The 20,302-nt window shown below is 48.2% G+C and overlaps 1 long non-coding RNA gene across 1 annotated transcript in view; it reads right to left on the bottom strand.

Moving 5' to 3' along the window:
- LOC123567214 (uncharacterized) overlaps positions 1–20,302 on the bottom strand; it is a 72,650-nt gene that overhangs the window by 9,056 nt on the left and 43,292 nt on the right. The window lies entirely within an intron of this gene.

Here is a 20,302-nt window from a genome sequence, read left to right as displayed (position 1 = left end):
GATGTACAACAAGACATGGTGGTATTCCTGGCCTCGAATCACAGGTTCCTGGCTTCTAGTCTGCACCACACAACCACTGGCTCTGTGTTTCTGAGCAAGTCAACTTACTTGTCTGAACTTTGGAGTCTTTACCTGCAAAATGAGAATTGAGGATGTTCCCCAGTGGGCTGGTCCAAGCCAGGTCAGAATGGGAATGGCCAATGATAATGGATACCTAGTTTAATCATTGACAATAGATCACTCATCACATTTCAGGAATGTGTCATGTTGGTGATCCATGCTTCTCTCACTGTCTTGGTTTGGATTTTCCCAAAAGCTGGCCCCCACATTAATAGCAGTTTACTCAGAATGTGCAGAAAGCCCTTGCTGAAGAGTGGGAAAAGGAGATAAGGAAGAAGCCAGCCATAGAGGATGCATTATCTATGGCAATTACCATGATGGGTAACTAGGGGTCAATCCCAATGGGGAACATTGGGAGATTCTGCAGAATACACAACTCAATGTTATTCCATCTGAGTGGGGAGGGAGCTGGGGTATTGATACACCAACTCCCATCTGTTAGCAGTTGAGGGCTTCCTGGGAATGTTAATTCCCAGCCTCTCTCTGCCTACCACTCACAAGGACAAAACAAACTCTGGTGACCAGAAAAACCCTCAAAGAGCATTTGGTGTTGGCCATTGGAATGGGACAGGTACACGTAGAAACGTTTTGTGCTGAGAGCAATGTGGGTAAAGCACTAAAATACATGCCACATCCTCCTCCCTTCTCCACCTGGAGAAATACTTTATCTTCTTCAAGACTCAGCTCAGAGTATAATTTCCTCTCTGAAACCTTCTGCTAATCTCCCAAGGAGAATGGGAATTTACTTTCTTGCAGCAACTTTATCTTGTCTCTATCACAAACACTGCTTTCATTCATTTGCTGGACATTTCCTCAAAGACAGCCGGGTGCCAGGCACTATGTGGATCTCTGATCTCACTGCACTGTAACTGTTTTTTACCTGCCTGTGAGCACTAGACCATGAGTTCTCTGCAGGTGGGACTATGTCAGATTCATTTTTGCATCTCCAGCTCCCAGCACATAGTAAGCACTCCATGTTGGCTGATTTACACTTCAAAGTAAAAGTAATCCAATAATACATGAAAAGCACTTGACTTGAAACAAGACCTGCCACAATAAAAGTCAAAGAAAATTATAGTTAATGTGTGGATACAAACTGTGTGGGTCCCTCTTGAACATATCACAACCCTCATCTGTTCTGGAAGGCACCCACTTCACCCCAGGCACTCCAAACAACAGAGCTTGAATTCCCTTGGGAGCCCCCGGCACAAGAGTCACCCCGAATTAGACCTGCCCCTGCTGGTGCTTAAAATTAGAAGGAGTTTGCATTCCAATATGCCAACAGGTGCAAGCAATAGTTCATGGACCAAAATAAATTGGTGACACACTAGGGCTTAAAATTAGATGAACCCTCTTGGTTCAAACTGTTGTCCATGTCGGGTGGTTGTCTTGGGTAAAGGATAGGGAGGAGGATGCTCAAGCTACTCAAAACCTGAACCCAGGAGATGAAGAGAATCCACATGGACTGAAAATGTACCTGGTGCCGGCAGTCTGGATTAAATTATGCAGCTGGATGTGCACAGTGGTGCTGGAAAACAGTGCTGTCCTTATTATCATCATACCTTGCCAATGACAAAACCCAGCTTCATGCTAGGGACTTGTCCAAAGGCACCCAGCTAGCAGGAGGCAGAGCAGGGTTTGAAACTCCGCCTCTCGCTGGCTGCTCCAGGCTTGTTTCAGTGAGCCAGACTACCCACCACTCCTACTTCCCTAAGCAGCCTTTGTCTGGATGAATCATGTGTCCTGGCCCTGAACACACTGATTGGACAAATCATTGGTTGTGTGCCCTAGTGCAAACCACTCATTGGCCAGGGACTTACAGGTGGAAAGGATGAACTGAACCAATCAGATGTCACCTGGAGGAATGTGCACTAGGCAACTGTCCTAAGAGGAAGGGATGGAGTAGGCTCTATTGAGGAAAGCGAGAGAGGTGGAGCAGCAGCCCAGAGCAACACGGTCACATAACGACTTCAGCAAATACTAAGGGGCAGATGGGCATATTACATTGTATCCTCAACTCATCCCTGGGAATTTTACCCCCTTTTATAGATGAAAGCAGCTGGGTATTGGTGAGGCCACCAAGCAACCCCAGAGAGAGAGGAAGGCAAGGTTTCAGATTTCAAAGTCGTCCAGTCTACTGTAGGAACGTAGGGGTGTGTGTATATTCACACACGTGTACACAGTATGGGAGAGTGCATGTGTGTGTGAGTGGCTGTGTGTGTGCCTATTGTGTATGTGTGCATGGATGGGGGTGTCATACAGGAAGGATGCGAGAATGGGGGATTCAGAACAGGTTTGTTCCTCAAAGTGGCTGCCATGGGTGCCTCACTCCTCAAGCCACCAGTAACTCTGGATCCTCTTCACATTTCCCCTGTTTTCCAGCAGTGGGGCCACATCAGCCCCACCAGGGCTCCACTGGAAATTGTTGTTGATACCCAGAGAGAAAGGGCCTTTCACTGTCCAGACCCCCCGTGGGCTGGTCGCTCTCCCAGGATCAGCACGAGGACTTTCTGTGAACTCTGGAAAAAAGTAGGCTGCGCTTAAGAAAAAAGTTCCCAAAGGAGTAGATTTTAAGTCTGGTTCAATTGAATGCCATTGATCTCTTTCTCTAAAAGACCCTCAACAGTGAGAGAGTCCTACTCAGAGGTTCTGATCAAGGCTGGGTAAGGCTCTGTCCCCACCAGCCCTCTGTGTGCTACCGAACACAGGCATCAAGCTTTGGGAAGAAGCCACTTCAAGACAAATTCCGGGTCCTCCACGGGGAGCCAGCTCAAACCTCCCTGAACCTGTTTCCCCATCAGTAACACGGGGAATATTCCTCCTTCATCGGTTGTTCCAAAGAAGTTACAACTATAAAGTCATTGATCAGTAATAGTCAGTTTCTTTGAGCATCTTGCACGATGACATAAAATAAAACTGTACTAAGTGTCAGGAACATTGGGTTCCATTTTTTCACCTAGCCGTTGACATACTCCATGATTTCGGACAAGCTCCTTGTCCTCTATGGACCATATTGTTCTCAGTTCTATAATTGAAGTGTTGGCCCTGATTAATTGATTCATTCCTACTATGTGCTAAGTCTTGGACTCAACATGGTAGGTGTAGATGTGAATGTGACAAAGAAGGTCCCCGTGGCATCTGGGAAGGCTTTACCTAGACACCTTAGGTAACTACTATTGGTGACTGATCTTTGGAAGAAGAGGTGTCTAAGTTAACTCCTTTTTTTCTTTCTCGGGAGGTTGCAAGAGTAAAGAGCATGTTCAAGGAAAAAAGGAGTCCCTCTCCAGGGTTCTCCTAGGTCTATTTGTTGATTGGCTTGTTGAGTACTTAACCTACACGTGCACACACACACATCCGCACGGGCATGCGTAGACTTGTGGCGCACACACCTACCAGAAGGCAGGGTTCAACAGGCCCTGCAACGGCGTCTTGGGGAAAAGGATCGATTGGAGAGAAAACAGGAAGCAACTCCAACTGTTCAAGCCTCCCTTAGCAACCCTGTTCCTTTTCCACACATGATGAAAATGGGATTGGACGGTGGAGGGTGGAGAGGTGCGTAATGCTCCTGCTATTTCCTGACGTCCTTCCCAGTGCCTCAGAGGCCCAGATCGAGTGGAATTATCTCCTCCCCTGGCTGGGAGGGAGCTAGCTTAGAGCCAAAAACACCAAGATATGGGGAAGAAGCCTGAAGAACTATACAAACAAGTTAGGCTTGTGGCTTCAGGCCAAGAGGAACTGAGCCAACAACCCTCCCCTGTCCCAGTCCAAACCTAGATGTTGGCTAGCCCCCCAGCTATTGGCCACAGAGGTAATGGGGGTCCCACTTCAGGATCTGAGTCCTGCTTGATTAAGACTGACAGGGGGCTGGTATGTGAATCTGGAGAGAAACAAGAGGCTGGATGCCTTCCTTTCTCTTTCTCTCTGTCTCTCTCTCTCTCTCTCTCTCGCTTCCCAGTCTCTGCCTCATCATCTTGTCACCTATGTGTATCTCTCTCTTTCTCTTTGCAGTGTTGGCCCAATCTTTTTCTCTGGAACAAGTAGGGTGAAGCCGGCAGGATGTCTGAAAAATCCAACCTGACCAAAAACTTGCTATGAAACCCAAATTAACATAAGACACCCTGTTTTGTCTATCACACTGATAAAAACAGAAACATCAATAATATTCTCATTAACAAGGGTAGAGCAAACAAGCTTTCTCAAAAATTATTAGTGGGAGTAAAAACCAGTATTAAATGTGCATGCTCCTGACCAAACAATGTTACTGGCACAAAGTCAATGTGCACAAAGATATATGACGAAGTGTAAGAACACAATGGTATTGTTTATACACCAGTGAAATGTGGCAATAATGCAAGAATGATCTAAAGGGGATGGGTTAAATAAGTCAAGGTGTCACCATACTATGGAATATTATGCAGATATGTAAAAGAATGAGCTAGGTCTACATGTCAGGGCATGGAAAGACATCCATGAACAAAGAAAGTCACATAAAGGTTTAGCTGAGTTAGCTTAGGCTATGCTGTAATAACAAATATGTCTGAACACCTCAGTGGCTTACTACAAAAAGGCTCATTTCTTGCTCACACAACATCTCATGGAAGCCTGGTCACTCTCCAGGGTAGCTGTGCTCCATGGTGTGACTCAGTGATCCAGTCTGAGTCCATCCCGTAGCTCTACTATCTCAATACTATCTCAGCATCCTGTTCACTATAGAGGGAAGAGAATGCAGAAAGTACTCACACCTGATCATGCATACACCACCCTTTGCTGGGAAGTCACATGCCCTTTGCCTAAGTACAAGGAGACAGGAAAATTGGGAGGAGTAAGTTGATTTTAAGTGAGCCATAAAAAGGCAAATGTAAGAATTATCCCCACTTTATATATGAAAAAATGAAGTCCCAGATAGACCACCACTCACTGCAATGAATGTTTTTACCTCCCTAGCATCCATCCACCTCTTCTTCAGCCAAGGGTATCATTATATCCCTTCGAATGACCTGTCCTAATCTCACCTACACAGAATATGTGGGTCATAATTGCCTTAGGTTAGTTGCTTCCACAATTCTCTCAGTCATAATGACTGGTCTGGGAGGTCCTATAGTTCCATCAGAGCCAATGAAACCGATGGACACTCTCATGGGAGTTCTGTGTAAGCATCTGGATCAATCCATTCCTGAAGCTAATAGCAACCACTTTGGCCAATATGTTATTACTCCCTTACTCCCCCGTCCCCTTTTATTATGTGTGTTGATTTTTGTTTTGGTTTGTTTGTTCCTAAGCCTCTTAGGGTTTTTATCAGGACTTAATCCCAGGTCTTCCAGATTCCAATGCCCACTCTCTTAACCAGCAATATAAGATACCCTGTCTTAGATGAGGGAGCAGAAGGGACCTTATATATTTTCTGGTCCAAACCCTTTTATTTCACAAATGAGATTGAGACCCAGGGAAGTCAAGTGACTCTCCTGAGGTCACACAGCAAGCCCATCTCAGAGCTTGCATTGCTGTCCACAGACCCCTGATCTTGCCACAAAACCTCCACTCAAATTTACCTGACCTAAGCCCCTTGTGTGACTCTGGAGATGCCGGCATCATTTCTGATTTAAACAGATGATGACCAAGGCCCACCCTGATACGTCTGGCTGTGAACTATGTTCCAAGCCATCGGTTGCCAATAACAGTTCAAGTGCTGACATTTTAGAATGACTTAGTTTCTTTTTCATTTCATTTAGTGTGGATTCTAATGACATCATCCTCACTCAGTCACCTTCTGATGGGTTTTGTCCAGTGCAGAGAAAGCCAGAGATTTGCAGGTGGCCTTCTGCAGGAATTGCATGTCCAGCCTCTCAAGGTGTCCAAGCCTCAGTTTCCTTCCCTATAAAATGGTGAAAATGATCGCACCCATCTCGCAGGATGTTGTCAGAATTAAATGAAATCTCACATGGAAGAGCCAAGCACAGAATGCAGTGCAAACAGTATTGTGTAAACTCCAGTTAGCATCTTCCTCAACATCCCCTGATGGGGCCCAGCAATGTCATGAATTCTCTGGGCCCCAACAAAGTTCTCTCCACTCTGAACCTCAGTTTCCCCAAGGGCAAAGTGAGACCGAGACACTCTAAGGACCTTCTAGCCCTAACAGCTGGACAGCCAGCTGGAGAATAGCATTTAGCTGATTGCTACAATTCCCTGGATATCTGCAGGGTGCCAGCTCTGTGTCAGGGCCCCTCCCTCCATGAGCTCACCAGCCCTTGTGGGGGTGGATACTTTTCCCCCAATTTGCAGAGGAGGAAAGTGAGGCCAAAGATACCCAGGCAGACTTGCACTGGCCGTCCAGATCCAACATTCCTGGACACTTTCCTAAGCAAGCAAGTTAGACTTTATTCCAAGTTTCAACAAGCTCTACGGCATGTTTTTTATGTTTCCTTTGAAGGAGAGGCCACAGCTGATGGATGGGGAAACCCAAGTCCAGAGTGTTTGATGGACTCGACCAAAGCCACCTAGCCATAGGCAAGAGGTGCAGAGTTGGAACCCAGGGCATGTGATTCCCAATAAATTATTCTTTCCACCAGACCACATGATTCTTTTGGATTGAACCCTTCTCCACTCTTTCCAAACAGAAGACATCAAGCTGTTTTCAGAGGCAAGGAAAACTTTGCTCTATATTTTTGAGATCAGGAGGTGGGAAGAACTTGAGTCTGAACTCTCTTCTTACAGTTTCTTAACCTTAGGTAACTACTACTGGTGACTGACCTTTGGAATCACTCGAACTGGCCCCAGGATGATTCCTGGGGAAGAAATGTGAGTGTGATAGACCCAAAGAGGCCAAGGTTTGAAAAGAATAGATCTAGTGTCTGCCTCTCAATTATAGCTGTATGACCTTGGGCAAGTTACCTTACCTCTCTGAACCTCAGTCTTTTCATGTGTACTGTGGAGATAACAGTTGCTTGTGACATTACTAGGTGGCTAGAAAAAAGTAAAATTGGTCTGCATGAACTGATAAGGATTATTAAATCTCTGATGTGTTATTAAGTGGAAAGATAATATTGCAGGACACTGTGGTGTGATCGTGTTTGTGGATGTGCCTTCCTCTCCCTCATCCTCCACTCTTATAGCAGACAGCAGGAATGGCCCCAGTTCTCCATTATTCACCCCAGCATCCATGCCCTTGGTCATATGACCTACAGTGCCCTTCCACTCTGACCTTAGAGTATCCTCTCACATGGTTCAACCATATGACTTGCTTTGGCCAATGAGATGTTAACAAACATGACGCTTGTGTATTTCACTTGCACTTTCCTGCTCTTCCATGATTGCCATTGGAATGTGACCTGGGCAGCCTTTTGGAAGATGATTGACAAGGGGGCTCAGGTGAGTTGTCCCCAGCTGAGGCCATCCTAGATCAACCAACAGCCAGGCTGACCCCTGGATATGTAAGCCAGCCCAGCCAAGAGCAGAAGAACCATCCAACCAAACCCAATCTAAATCATCAACCTGCAGATTCGTAAGTGAAATAAATGCCCATGAATTGACACCATGACATTTTGGGGTGGTTTGTTAACATGGCCTCATTGTGTCAACAGGTGACTGATACACCCCTCACCCCATCCAGTTAATTCCACCTTCCAAATATGTCTGAACCTTTTTGTTTACCTCCTCTCCTTCTCCACTCTCCTCTCCTCTCCTTTCCCACCACCACTGTATTCTAAGCCACCAATTTCTCTCTCCCAGATTTCTGCAAGAGCCTCCTTACAGGTCATTCCCCTACAGATTACCGGCCCGTTCAATCAATACGAGGTTACTCCAATCCACAACCTTGCAGAAACATTTGGGGCATATGACCTTTTGTGTTTCTAAGTGTATGACGTGGAAATACTCAAAGGTAAAGTTCAAAATGCTCTACCATCAGTACTAAGTGGACACCAAGAAGTCAACAGACAGCCAAGTATGGCAGTCCAAGATTCCCAATGTCAGCCCAACATAGCTGTCATGAGGATTACATAAACATAAGTTCTACCCACTAGGAGGAAGTGACAGCTAAATAAAGAGCTGGAAGGAACTTTGAAATTAGACTCCAGTCTCCTCATTTTAGATCCAAGGAAACTGAGGCACAGAGAGAAAAAGCAACCTGTCCAGAGTCGCACAGTGACCAGGAACCTGTAGGGGAAGGAAGAAGACCAGAGTCATGAGGCAGTGTTTTTCTGGTTCTTGTCGCGTGTATTCTAGCACCCACCACATGGTTTGGCTCATATTTGTTGATAAATGAACCAAGGATCTAGACACTTCCTAACTTTTGCCACATCCCTCTCCAAACCCCTTCCCAGACACACTCGCCTCTAACCTGAACAAGGGTAAGGGTGGGGATGGTTCTCCCACAGCCAGCAGAAAAGAGGTCTGGAGTCACCCTTCTGTGTGTTCACTGGATCAGTAAATCTGGGCTCCACATGTACCTTGAGCAGAACAGCTAAGAAGCCCCAGCAACACCAGGAAGAATCCACGATGGAGGGTGGGGGGTTGCCGTAGGAACTACAAGCCATTCAGACCATCTCAGGCTTGTGCCTTGGCTCAACCAAATGGCTGCGTCTTACTGTGCCTCTCTTTGCCCGTCTATGAAATGGGTATAACAGATCCTCTCACACAAGAGGCAAATGGTAAATATTAGCCCTTCTTGTTGCAGCACCAGGGTCTTGGTCACCTTCTTTCATTTTGTTAATTTCATTTTCATTTTGTTAACTTTTTAAAATGTGGATATAAACTCCAAAAATGGCCTTCAAGGGACCCCCTCAAGGAAGGCATCTAAAAGGAGACCTCTAAGAACCACCTTTCCCCAAAGGTGTCTACAAGTTGGGGAACCCCTTCCTCCTGCCTAACCTTAACAGCCACTGTGAAATATTTTTTTCCCCTCAAATATTCACTGTGCAGGATGAACTCTGGCCAGATGTGGACAAAAGTAACTTGGGGGTGGTGACTCAGCCCCAACAGAAGGAAAATGGAGCCAGGCCTGATGCTTTTGGGTGTTCAGCTGGTGGCCACGTGGTACCCAGGCCACACAGCAGACAGGAGAAGGAGGTGGATTTGAAACCAGCCCCCATGCCCAGCCCACAGCAGGGATCCTAGGAGCCAAAGGGGCTGAGGTTTGAATTCCAGTTCAGCCACCTACTGTCTGACTACAAGCAAGTCCCTGTTCCTATCTGAGCCTCAGTTTCTCTGTCCTGTTGGGGTATGGCAGCTGGCTGGGTCCTGGCGGAGGATAAGAGAGAAAATGACCTGAGTCTGAGCATAGGAGTCTGTTGAGGTGCGCATGTGTGTGTGCACACGCGTGTGTGTGTGTGTGTGAGCATGCACACCCCTTGCAGAGTGTCCAGTAGGTGTGACTATCTGAGCCAGTGTAAGAGCCGGGGCTGGAACCAAGGGGAGGCCTGCAAGGTGCCTGGGACGCATGCTTTATGGAGACATCCAGTCCCAGTCCTGGTGGGGGTTCCTGTTTCCATCACTCCAACATCCCCTGGAAGACCAGGTAGGAAAAATGAGCCGTAACCTCCCCAGTCTGGCTACCACCTCCCAAGCCCCCTCCCTCTCGAGTCAGCCTCCAGCAGCCTTCCAGGCAAGAAGGAGTTAACTGGATGCCCTTCCAAAGCAAATAGGGCCCAGAGCACAGCCAGTCCAGAACTCAAAACACATGAGAAGAGGGAAGCCCCTTCCCCCATTTTCTCCCCCATCTCCTCCCCCACTCCAGGGCTGCTTTTGTGCGGTTCCTCCCACACACCCTGCCCTTTTTCCCTCCTGCCCCTGGCTATCACTAGCAAGTCTCACAGATTTTTCCTGCTCCCTCCCTCCTTATCTCCATCTCTTGTGTCCCCAGTCTGCTCCTGCCTAGAGTACAGGCAATCGGGCCAGGAGTTGACCTGTTCTCTGTGGCTCTCTGGCCTTCCCCAGTCCTAGACGCCCGGACTGTGCAGGGGGCCCTGCCTAGAGACCCTCCTCTGTCACGCACTATTGTGGGAGCACAGAGCCCTGTCAACACTTCTGCTGCCTCCATTGCCTCTGAAGGTGAAGATGCGCATGAAATGCACACAATGAACCACCCACTTACTCTTAGGCGGAGAAGGACCCTTCCCTGGGGAGATCTGTGGCAGAGACTAGGCTGACAGCAGCAATATCTGGGCCTGCATCCTCTGTATGGGTGACACATAGCCCCTATCTGAGGCTGCAGTCCTCCTGGAAAATGAAGTTGCAGCTACCAGTCCTTCTCAGGGCAACCGTAAGGCTGGAAGGAGACCAAGGGTGTGAAGGCTTCACACACTGCACGGGCAGCCCACAGGTTTCTCAGCATCACGGTGCCTCTACTGACCAGCTTTCTTACTCCAGTGAGATGTGCTAAGAAGTAGACGGGCATATGGCTGTTAGAATTCCTGCCCCTGTGAAACAAGGGCAGACTGGCACTGATGGTTGAGTGTTTTTTGGTGTTTTTGGTTAGTTTTTTCTTTTTTTGTTGTTTTTAAGACAAAGTCTTACTCTGTTGCCCGGGCTGGAGTCCAGTGGTGTAATCTCAGCTCACTGCAACCTCCGCCTCCCAGGTTCAAGTGACTTTTGTGCCTCAACCTCCCAGTAGCTGGGACCACAGGCACGCAGCACCACACCCGGCTAATTTTTGTATTTTTAGTAGAGATGGGTTTTCACCATGTTGGCCAGGCTGGTCTCGAACTCCTGACCTCAGGTGATCCACCTGCCTCAGCCTCCCAAAGTGCTGGGATAACAGGCGTGAGCCACTGTGCCCAGCCTATGTTTTTAGTAAGAATAAGAATATGAATATTGATCCCTGCACTTGCACCTTGTGCTATGCCCATTCTATAAATTATTTCATTGAATCTGCATGTCAGTCCTGAAAGGCGGGTAGTACTGTCCCCATTTTACAGATGAGGAAACTGAGGTGTCCAGTGATATTTACCTTCCAAGAACAGAAGGAGGTTTACATTCTTTCTACCAAACTCATCATTTATCAGTTGCCCAATAAGCAAAAAAAAAAAAATCATTTTTAAGAGTCAGAGAAACTTCTAGTCCACACTGGGGACCAGAGAAGGGGTGACTTGTGGATTCCCAGAACAGACCAACCAGGTAACCCAGGAGCCAAAGTCATTTATTTCCTTATTCATAAAAGTGTTTTTAAAATGATTTGTGCAGCTGGGCATGGTGGCTCACACCTGTAATGCGAGCACTTTGGGAAGCCAAGGCAGGAGAATTGTTGGAGGCCAGGAGTTCAAGACCAGCCTGGGTGACATAACAAGACCCTGTCTCTATAAAAAGGGGGAAAAGTGATATGCGTTTGCAATGCTTTATAGTCATCATGAACAAGGTTGTGTGTCACCCTCAAAGCCACCTGCAAGAAAGATCCGACCTGCCCATGTTACAGATGAGGAAGCTGAGACCCAGAGCAAGGAAAAGACTTGCTTGGGGTCACAGCCAGTTAATCAGATCCAGACGGGGCCCAGTTTCCTGACTCCCAGCCTGGGATTCTAGGGTTCAGCATAGTCGGTCTAGGTCTGTACCAATGGATCCCATCCTCAGCATCCCCTGGGAGGGTTATTTCTGGGGTTTTGTTTTTGTTTTTTTGAGACAGGGTCTCGCTGTCACCCAGGCTGGAGTGTAGTGACGCAATATCGGCTCACTGCAACCTCTGCCTCCCGGGCTCAAGTGATCCTCCTGCCTCAGCCTCCCAAGTAGCTGGGACTACAGTCTCATCCCACCATGCTGGGCTAATGTTTTTGAATTTTTGAGAGTCAGGCTTTCACCATGTTGCCCAGACTGGTCTCAAATTCCTGGGCTCAAGCGATCTGCCCACTGTAGTCTCCGAAAGTGCTAGGATTACAGGCATGAGCCACCATGCCCAGACATCCACACAGATAAGTGCCCCAAGCTCAGAGTTTCTGATTCGGAAGGTGTAGGTGGACCCAATAATCTGTATTTCTAACAAATTCTCAGGTGATGTTGACACTGCTGATCAAGGGCCTCCACCATGAGAATCAGTGATTATTATGGGGGACCTGTCAGGCATTTTCAAGCTATTGCAAAAAGAAATTAAAATAAAAAAAGATATTTCAGGTAGGGCTGGCAGCACCTCAAATGTCATTCCATGTAATCACTTGAGTCCTCCCATTCTGCAGCTGGGAAAACTGAGGTCCCGAGATAGAATGTGCAAGAACCAGACATTGCCACGGCTACACCTGGACCCTGACGCAAAACAGGCTGCATAATTTGCCAGGCCACATGCAAAACCAAAATGCAGGGCTCCTCATTTTAAAACATGTTAAGAATTTTGGCCGGGTGCAGTGGCTCAGGCCTGTAATCCCATCATGCCTGTAATCCCATCACGCCCATAATCCCAGCACTTTGGGAGGACAAGGCGGGTGGATCACGAGGTCAGTAAATGAAGACCAGTGTGGCCAACATGGTGAAACCCCGTCTCCACTGAAAACACAAACATTAGCTGGGCATGGTGGCAATTGCCTGTAGTCCCAGTTATTCGGGAGGCTGAGGCATGAGAATCGCTTGAACCCGGGAAGCGGAGGTTGCAGTGAGCCGAGATCATTCCACTGCATTCCAGCCTGGGCAACAAACAGAGCGAGACTCTGTCTCAAAAAAAAAAAAAAAAGAATTTTAAGATGGTAACAGTAGAGCATTCAGCAAACATGGCGCCCTTCTCAGCTCAGGGCCCTGTTCAATTACAGAGGTCCCAAGGCCATGAAGCCAGCCCTCCCCTCAGGTCTCCTGGCTGCATCCTATACTGAGGCTACAGTTGATAGTCCAGAGCCACAGTGGGGGTGAACCCCAACTCCCCAGATGAAGCTGCCTTCCTGGGGAGCAGCCTGAGCCATTTATCCTCCAGGTGAGAAGACCAACAAGGCCACCTGCACTGAATTTCAGTTTGTTTTCTTTAAGTAGAACGGCACCTCAGGAAGCCGCTTTTGGCAGAACTACAACCCCTGAAGAATTTGACCTGCCTCAGCCGGCTCTCATGGGCCCCCACCAAGCCCCTTCATCCTCCCCCTCTCACCTCAGCCTGTGTCCTATTCTTTCGTTTTTCACTGCAACCTCCGCCTCCCAGGCTCAAGCAATTCTCCTGCCTCAGCCTCCCAAGTAGCCGGGAATACAGGTGCGTGACACCACACCTGGCTACTTTTTGTATTTTTAGTAGAGATGGGTTTCACCATGTTGGCCAGGCTGGCCTCGAATTCCTGACCTCAGGTGATCCACCCACCTCGGCCTCCCAAGCATAAGCCACCGTGCCCGACCCTACATCCTATTCTTAGGCATTTTAGGAAGGTTTGTAAAGATGGAGCAGGAACCAGCTGGACCAAAAAGAGAAAGGAGAACTTGATGTTTTAAGTTGCAGACCGGGGAGGGACACCACTGCGGAGTCGCTGAAAACAGGGGCAAGTTTGATGGAATCAGTTGAGGATGGAGTGACGCTTACAGTAAAGCCTCCTCTCCCTACAGAAAGCAAGCCCCGTGGGGACTCGGGAAGGAGGGGCCTCCCAGGAACGGAGACCCTCCCCATTGCCTCCCTGGGACCCCACCTGATCCCCAGCTGCTACCAGATTCTTCTTTCCACACGGAGACACCTTGGTGGCCAGACTCCGATGACAGAGAGAACAGCATGCCAGGCTGTGGAGCTAGAACCCCTGAGTGAGACCAGTACGAAAGATGTCTAGGGAAAGGCGAGTGGAGTTCCCGCCTTGTCTCCAGTGACTTCAAAAGCAGAGGAAGAAAACCAACTGCCAAAAAGATGCCTCAGAGAACCCCATTTAGGTCACTGTGCAATGTGTGCGTGTGTGTGTGTGTGTATGACAACAGTCTGTTGACAGTGGTTATCTGGAGAAGGAGGTGGGAGAGAGGCTGACCTCTGATTTTTGTTTTGTTAGAGACAGGGTCTCACTGTATTGCCCAGGCTGGAGCGCAATGACATAATCATAGCTCACTGCAGCCTCAACCTCTCCAGCTCCAGGCGATCCTCCCGCCTTAGCCTCCTGAGTAGCTGGAACAATGGGCACATGCTACCATGCCTGGCTAATTTTTTTTTTATTTTTTGTAGATACAGGGTCTCACTATGTTGCCCGGGCTGGTCTCAAACTCCTGGCCTTGCGTGATCCTCCTGCCTTAGCCTCTTAAAGCACTGGGATTATAGGCATGAGCCACCGTGTCCAGCCAAAAAACTTTTTAAACACGAAAGAAATGTTTGAGGAAGTCAGCAGTGCCTGCTGAAACCAGACGTGCCCCTGCCCTGGGAGCCAGCAACCCTGCTCCTGGGCAAACCACCAACATAAAGTGTGTGTGGGCACCAGAGACCCACAGGAGGACACTAGCAGAACCGCTCTTCCTACTAGCGCTAAACTAGACACCACCCAGGTGCCTATCAACAGGCAAATGGATGTGCAGACTATGGAAGACTCACAGAAGACAAAACTCCTTGGCAAGGAGAAAGAACAAACTGTTGATACCCACAACTGAGTGGATGAATCTTGCGGATATAGTGTGAGCAAAAGAAGCTGGACATGAAAGAACTCGCACTCCTTGACTCCTTCAGGTGAAACTCAAGAACTGGCACTGTTAGAAGTCCGGCTAGAGATTCCATCTGGTGGGCAGGGGGTGGGAGTGCCAAAAACAAGACAAGGAGAAGAGTTCTCATAGATGGCGTAGTTTTGAGTGTCCCCTGCGAACCAGGCAGCATCTTAAGCACTCGAGGTGCAATGCATCCTCATCCATTGATCTACCCATTTCACAGATGAAGAAACAGAGGCTCCGAAAGGTGAAGTTCTTTTCTAGAGATCCAGCAAAGAGCTAAGTGACAGAGGTTGTGGTTTGGATGCAGTTCTGCTGGGTTCCAGGGTCTGTGTTCCAAAGTATGTGGGGACTTCATCAAAGACTTATGACACCTCAAAATGGGACTTGGACCCAGTACCCTTCTGAAACCAAAGTCCCCCATGCTGTTAATGCCTACCTCCCTAAGTTAAGGTGTGGTAAATGCTTAGCACACAGCAAGAGTTCACTATGTTGTTATGATAATCAATAATAACAGGAGGAGGCATTGTCTAGCAAGTGTAAGAAGAGGGAGAGCACAGCCTCCCTAGGGGAACAGGCTTGTGACTCCACGGTAAACCCAGCAGTGCAGGCGGACAGGGCAGAGGCCCATTGCTCAGGAGGCTGCAAGCCAAGGAGGATTTTCTTTACACCTGAGCCCTGACTTTTAGGGCCTGCTATCCTAGAGCCCCCAGGCCCTGGTGCTTCGGAGATATTATTGGTCAACTGGAACAAACTGCATGGTCCACGCCAGGCCTGGCCTGGATGGAAGGAGCCGGAGCATGTGCTTAGACAACCTTGGATGGAGCAGCTGGGGAACCAGGGCTGTGGGTTCTGAGCTATTCCTCCGTGAAGTGTGCATTAAAAATACGTCTGTATCGATCAGAGGCCTGAGGTCAGGATCCAAGGACAATGTGTATTCCCTGCATGTTAGGACGTCCCTTGCAATTTCAGAAATGAACACTGAGAATGCCTTAATTACCTCTCCTGAGGCAGACAGGAGTGAACTGCCCCGTGTCTCCTTCCAAGGCTGGCTTCTCACACTGGCCGAGGCCATCCCAGGCTGGCAGAGCTAGAAATTGCCTCAATTTCGTCTACTCCAATACCTCCATCCTACAGATGGGGACACTGAGGCCCAGAAGGAGAAACAGGTTTACCCGAGGTCAAAGAGTGAGAGGTGGACGCAGAACAAGAATTCAAACCCAGGTTTCTGGACTCCCAGGCAAGATTCTCGTTCAGCACCCCATCTCTTGACTAAAGTACTCATTCTCTAAAGGAGGTCTTTGAACCACTCGTTCATTTAGCAAATATGTATTCAGTACCTACTATACACTAGGCTTTATGTTAGAAATTAGGAAAACCACAGAAAGCAATCCCAGGCCATGTCTCTACCCTTGGGGAGGTTACAGTCTAAGGTGGTGGAGTTCCCAGGCCTGCTGGCCACTCTTGTAAACTCATTCCCAGTCACCTTGGCATTTAATAGAATTTACGGGGAATTAATAGAATTTATTAGAATTTATTAGAAATTTAACAGAATTTATGGGGAATGTAAAGAGGAAGCAGGCACAGTTTAGGGTCCTAGAAAATCCAGTAGTTTGGATAGTGCACCTACACAATAACAAATTGAAGGAAATTCGTGATGCAAGGTAAAATAGACAGATGGTGCCACACAACGCAGGAAGGTTAGCAAGGGCTTCTCGGAAAATGTGACCTTTGGTGTGGATGTTGAGACCATGAAGATTTTAGGGCCGGGCACTGTGGCTCATGCCTGTAATCCCAGCACTTTGGGAGGCCGAGGTGGGTGGATCACCTGAGGTCAGTTGTTCAAGACCAGCCTGGCCAACACGGTGAAACCCAGTCTCTACTAAAAGTACAAAAATTCAGCCAGGTATTGTATCACATGCCTGTAATCCCTGTTACTTGGGAGGCTGAGGCAGGAGAATCACTTGAACCCAGGAGGTAGACGTTGCAGTGAGCCAAGATTGCACCACTGCACTCCAGCCTGGGCTACAGAGTGAGATTCTGTCTCAAAAAAAGAAATAATAATAAAATAAAAGATTTTAGAAGGGAGGTGATAGAGGGATACAGCATTCCAAGTGGGAGAAATGGTTATGAGCGAAGGAAGGTGCAGAGGTGAGACCATGAACATTCTGTTCAGGAAATAGCAAATGGCCTTACTATTTGGCACAATGGATAGAAGCCAGAATAGTAGCTCAGGGTTGTATCATAGAAGGAGGTCCAAGTCCAACAAGGAGGTTATTCTTTATTCTGTAATGCAAGGGGAGAATGGTTAGAAATTTAGGTTCCTCCTCTCTACCCGAGACCTATTAACCCAGTATGCCTAGGACCAGTCTGGCCATTCCTCAAAAGGTGCAATACAGAGTGACCACATAACCCAGCAATTTCACTTCAGGTATTTATCCAAGAGAAGTGAAAACAACTTGTCCACACAAAAACTTGCCCACAAGTGCCCACAGCGGCAGTCTTCATTCTAGCCAAAAAGTGAAAATACCCCAAATGTCCGTCAACAGAGGAGTGAATAAACAAACTGTGGTCTATGTGTGCAGTGGAATAGTATTCGGCCATGTAAAGGAATGAAGTTCTAATCCATGCTACAACATGGATGTTTCAAGGAAGAACTTTGAAAACAGCGTGCTAAGAGAAAGAAACCGGTCACAGAAGGCCACATATTGTATGATGCATTTATAGGGAGTGTCTAAAACAGGTAAATCTATAGAGACAGAGACTAGATTAGCAGTAGCTGGGGCTGGACTGGGGTGGGGGTTGGTAGTGATGGCTAAGGGTTTAAATAGGGTGGTGCAGGGAGGTCTCCAGGGGAAGGTAATATTGGAGCCAAGACATGCAGCAGGTGGGGCTCTGGCCTTTTGCTTTCCAGAGAAACGACTCAGACTCACGGCCAGCAGGCAGAAGGCAATGAGTGGAAGCTACTGATTTATTGATCCTGTCATGTCTGGGTTTTCCTCCATACTCTTCTCTCCAACAGCAGGAGAGGACAGACAGAAATGCTCCCCTCTTATAAAGAGGAAACTGAGGCCCAACGAGGGTTGCTCTGTCTACCATCACACAGCAGCTTACCAGTCCATGTGGCACTCGGGCGTAGGGGTCTTCCTGCTCCATTCCAGCTGGTGAGGCAGGCAGGGCCAACCTGCAACAGCCCCCAAATCTCAGGGCACAGCAAAGGGAAAATGCTACCCCCACCGCCACTGCCACAGCCACCTGCCTCAGGTGTGCCTTCAGGAGTGTCCAGGGAAATCACCCCTGGGGCAGCTCTGCAGACCTCCAGCCCCCGCTCCCCGCCAAGCACGCATGCACAGGACAAGCCCATGATCTCACGGAGGCTCTTGCCAAAGCAACTGAAATTGTTCAGGGCTTGGCGAGCGCCTGCTGGCGAGGCTGTGGGTGGGAGGACTTCGTGGGGGCCAGGGGGGTGGATACTGGGGAAGGGGATGGCGAGCAACAAAGCCTTCCTCCTTAGAGACAGTTTGTTCTTTCAACAGCTGTTAGAAATTTGAGGTTTTTCATGCTCCAGGCTCAGAAAGGAAAGCAGGGAGACAGCTCTGGGGACACACTGCTTGCAATGCCTGTGTCCTGGGAAGGAGGATGCGCACCTACCAGTCACCTACTTTGTGCAACCACCATCGGCCATGCACACACTTCACCAGCCCTGTGGGCAAGCAGCAGGCTCTAGCTGGGCATCCAGTGGGTTCACAATAGTGTTGAATTCATGACTCCACCACTGAAATCCTGCAAGCAACTTTGCCACTCCTAGCCTCAGCTTCCTCATCTATAAAATGGGCATGGTAATCACCCGCGTCTTCACAGGGTGACTGGGAGAGTCATCAGTGTCAAGCACTTAGCACATGTGCAGTCAATGCAATTCATAGTAATTGCTTCTGCATACGAGATTTTAATTGTAATTGTTACAGCAACACTGTGAGATCGAGATGACTGTCTTCCTTTTCAAATCAAGAGTTAAGGTCCCAGGGAGGTTAAATGACTTTTCCAAGTTCCCACGGCCACAGGAACAGCTACGTGTTTCGTGGGGCCCAGTGCAAAATAAAAACATGGAGACTTTTGTTCAAAACTTATCAAGAATTGCAAGGTGGCAACAGCCGAGCATTAAGTCAAGCATGGGGCACGATGTGGTGCCATGAGGACAGCTCTGCGCAGCCAGACTGAGCCAAGCCAGAATGCATATCCAGGTACCCCCGACTCAAAAGCCAGTGCTTGTTCCACTCCTAAACTCCACTGTGGCCTAGAACTTCACCCTGCCCATCCAGCAGTGATTGTGCTGGAAAACAGCATTTTCCAAAAAGCATCCTCTGTTACCTTAAAGAGAAAACAGATATGCACATGTTTAGGGGAAACCCAGTGACTGGTGAAGTTCAGAGCAAGCCCTGCCCAGAAGTTGCCAGGAGGTGCCCCCACCTCTCCTGTGTCCAGGGAAGCTTCCCCAAGGCTCAGATGGAAAGCTGCCTCTTTCCAAAAGTCATCTGTGATTGGATCCCTTTTTTTCTGGCATTCCTTCAATTATCGTAAGACGTTTGCTGATACCTATACATGTGAGTCTCTGTCCTAGGCCCGGAGAGCTGGGCACATACAGAAGGTGGGCCCCACCCTCAAGGGAGACTTGTTGTCATTAGAAGGAAATGAAAACATTACACATCAACAGCGGGTCTCATCTATGCAAAAAATTAGACCTAGAAAAAAAGACTGGAAGGAAGTACTTCCACATGAGGGTTACTCAGCCCCGGATGGTGGAACTGGAGAGGGTTTTCTTTGTGGGTAAAAAAGGAGTAGCTTGCCCTGGGGCTGCTACATCTGGCACGGGAACTTCTGAACTACGGGATTTACGTTTTAGGAGGCAATAATGTTCAGATTTAGATATTTTTTAGATATAGCTTTTGTATTTTTTTGCAGTTTCCTATAAGGATCCTATCACAGTTGCATATTTAAGGACTATGAAATGAACATATTTTAAGGCATGAACTGTGACTAAATGATGGGGCAGGGATAGGAGCCTATGTGTGCCTGACTCCCAAACTTGTATATCATCTCATTGCTCCATGCCTCAGTTTCCCCATCTGTTGATAAGGCAATGGGATCTGCCACCCTTTGAGGTCCTGCTACCCTGACATTCAGAGTGTGTTTGACACCGTAAGCTGCCAAGCAGGGAAAACTGGGGTGGTTTGTGGCCATCAGCGGAACCCGATCACTCCATCACAGATGCTCACTGAACACCTATGACGTGCCAAACCTGGGGACACCATGAATAACAAGCCCACATGCCACTAACAAGCTATGCCACATAGCTTCGGAGGGAAACAGCAAACAGTTGATCCCAAATGATCACTTACGTGAGTCCAAGTTTGCAACACGCTGCAGGGAAGAAGGTAGAGCGTTCTGGGGTCAAAAGCATGAGACTTAATGCAGAGGCCAGGGGAGGCTTCCTCATGGAAGTGGCACTTTGGGTCAACAAGAGTCAGCCAGGGGAAGGAAGGAGAGGAGCACACACAAGGACCCTGAGTCGGGGTGATCACGGCTCTGGGAGGGATGTCTAGAACAGCTGGAGCAGAGAAAACCAGAAGGACCG

Source organism: Macaca fascicularis, chromosome 10, assembly GCF_037993035.2.
Source record: "Macaca fascicularis isolate 582-1 chromosome 10, T2T-MFA8v1.1".
Taxonomy (NCBI): Eukaryota; Metazoa; Chordata; class Mammalia; order Primates; family Cercopithecidae; genus Macaca; species Macaca fascicularis.
The sequence above is the reverse complement of the archived record's forward strand: the minus strand, read 5'-3'. Positions and strand labels throughout refer to the sequence as shown.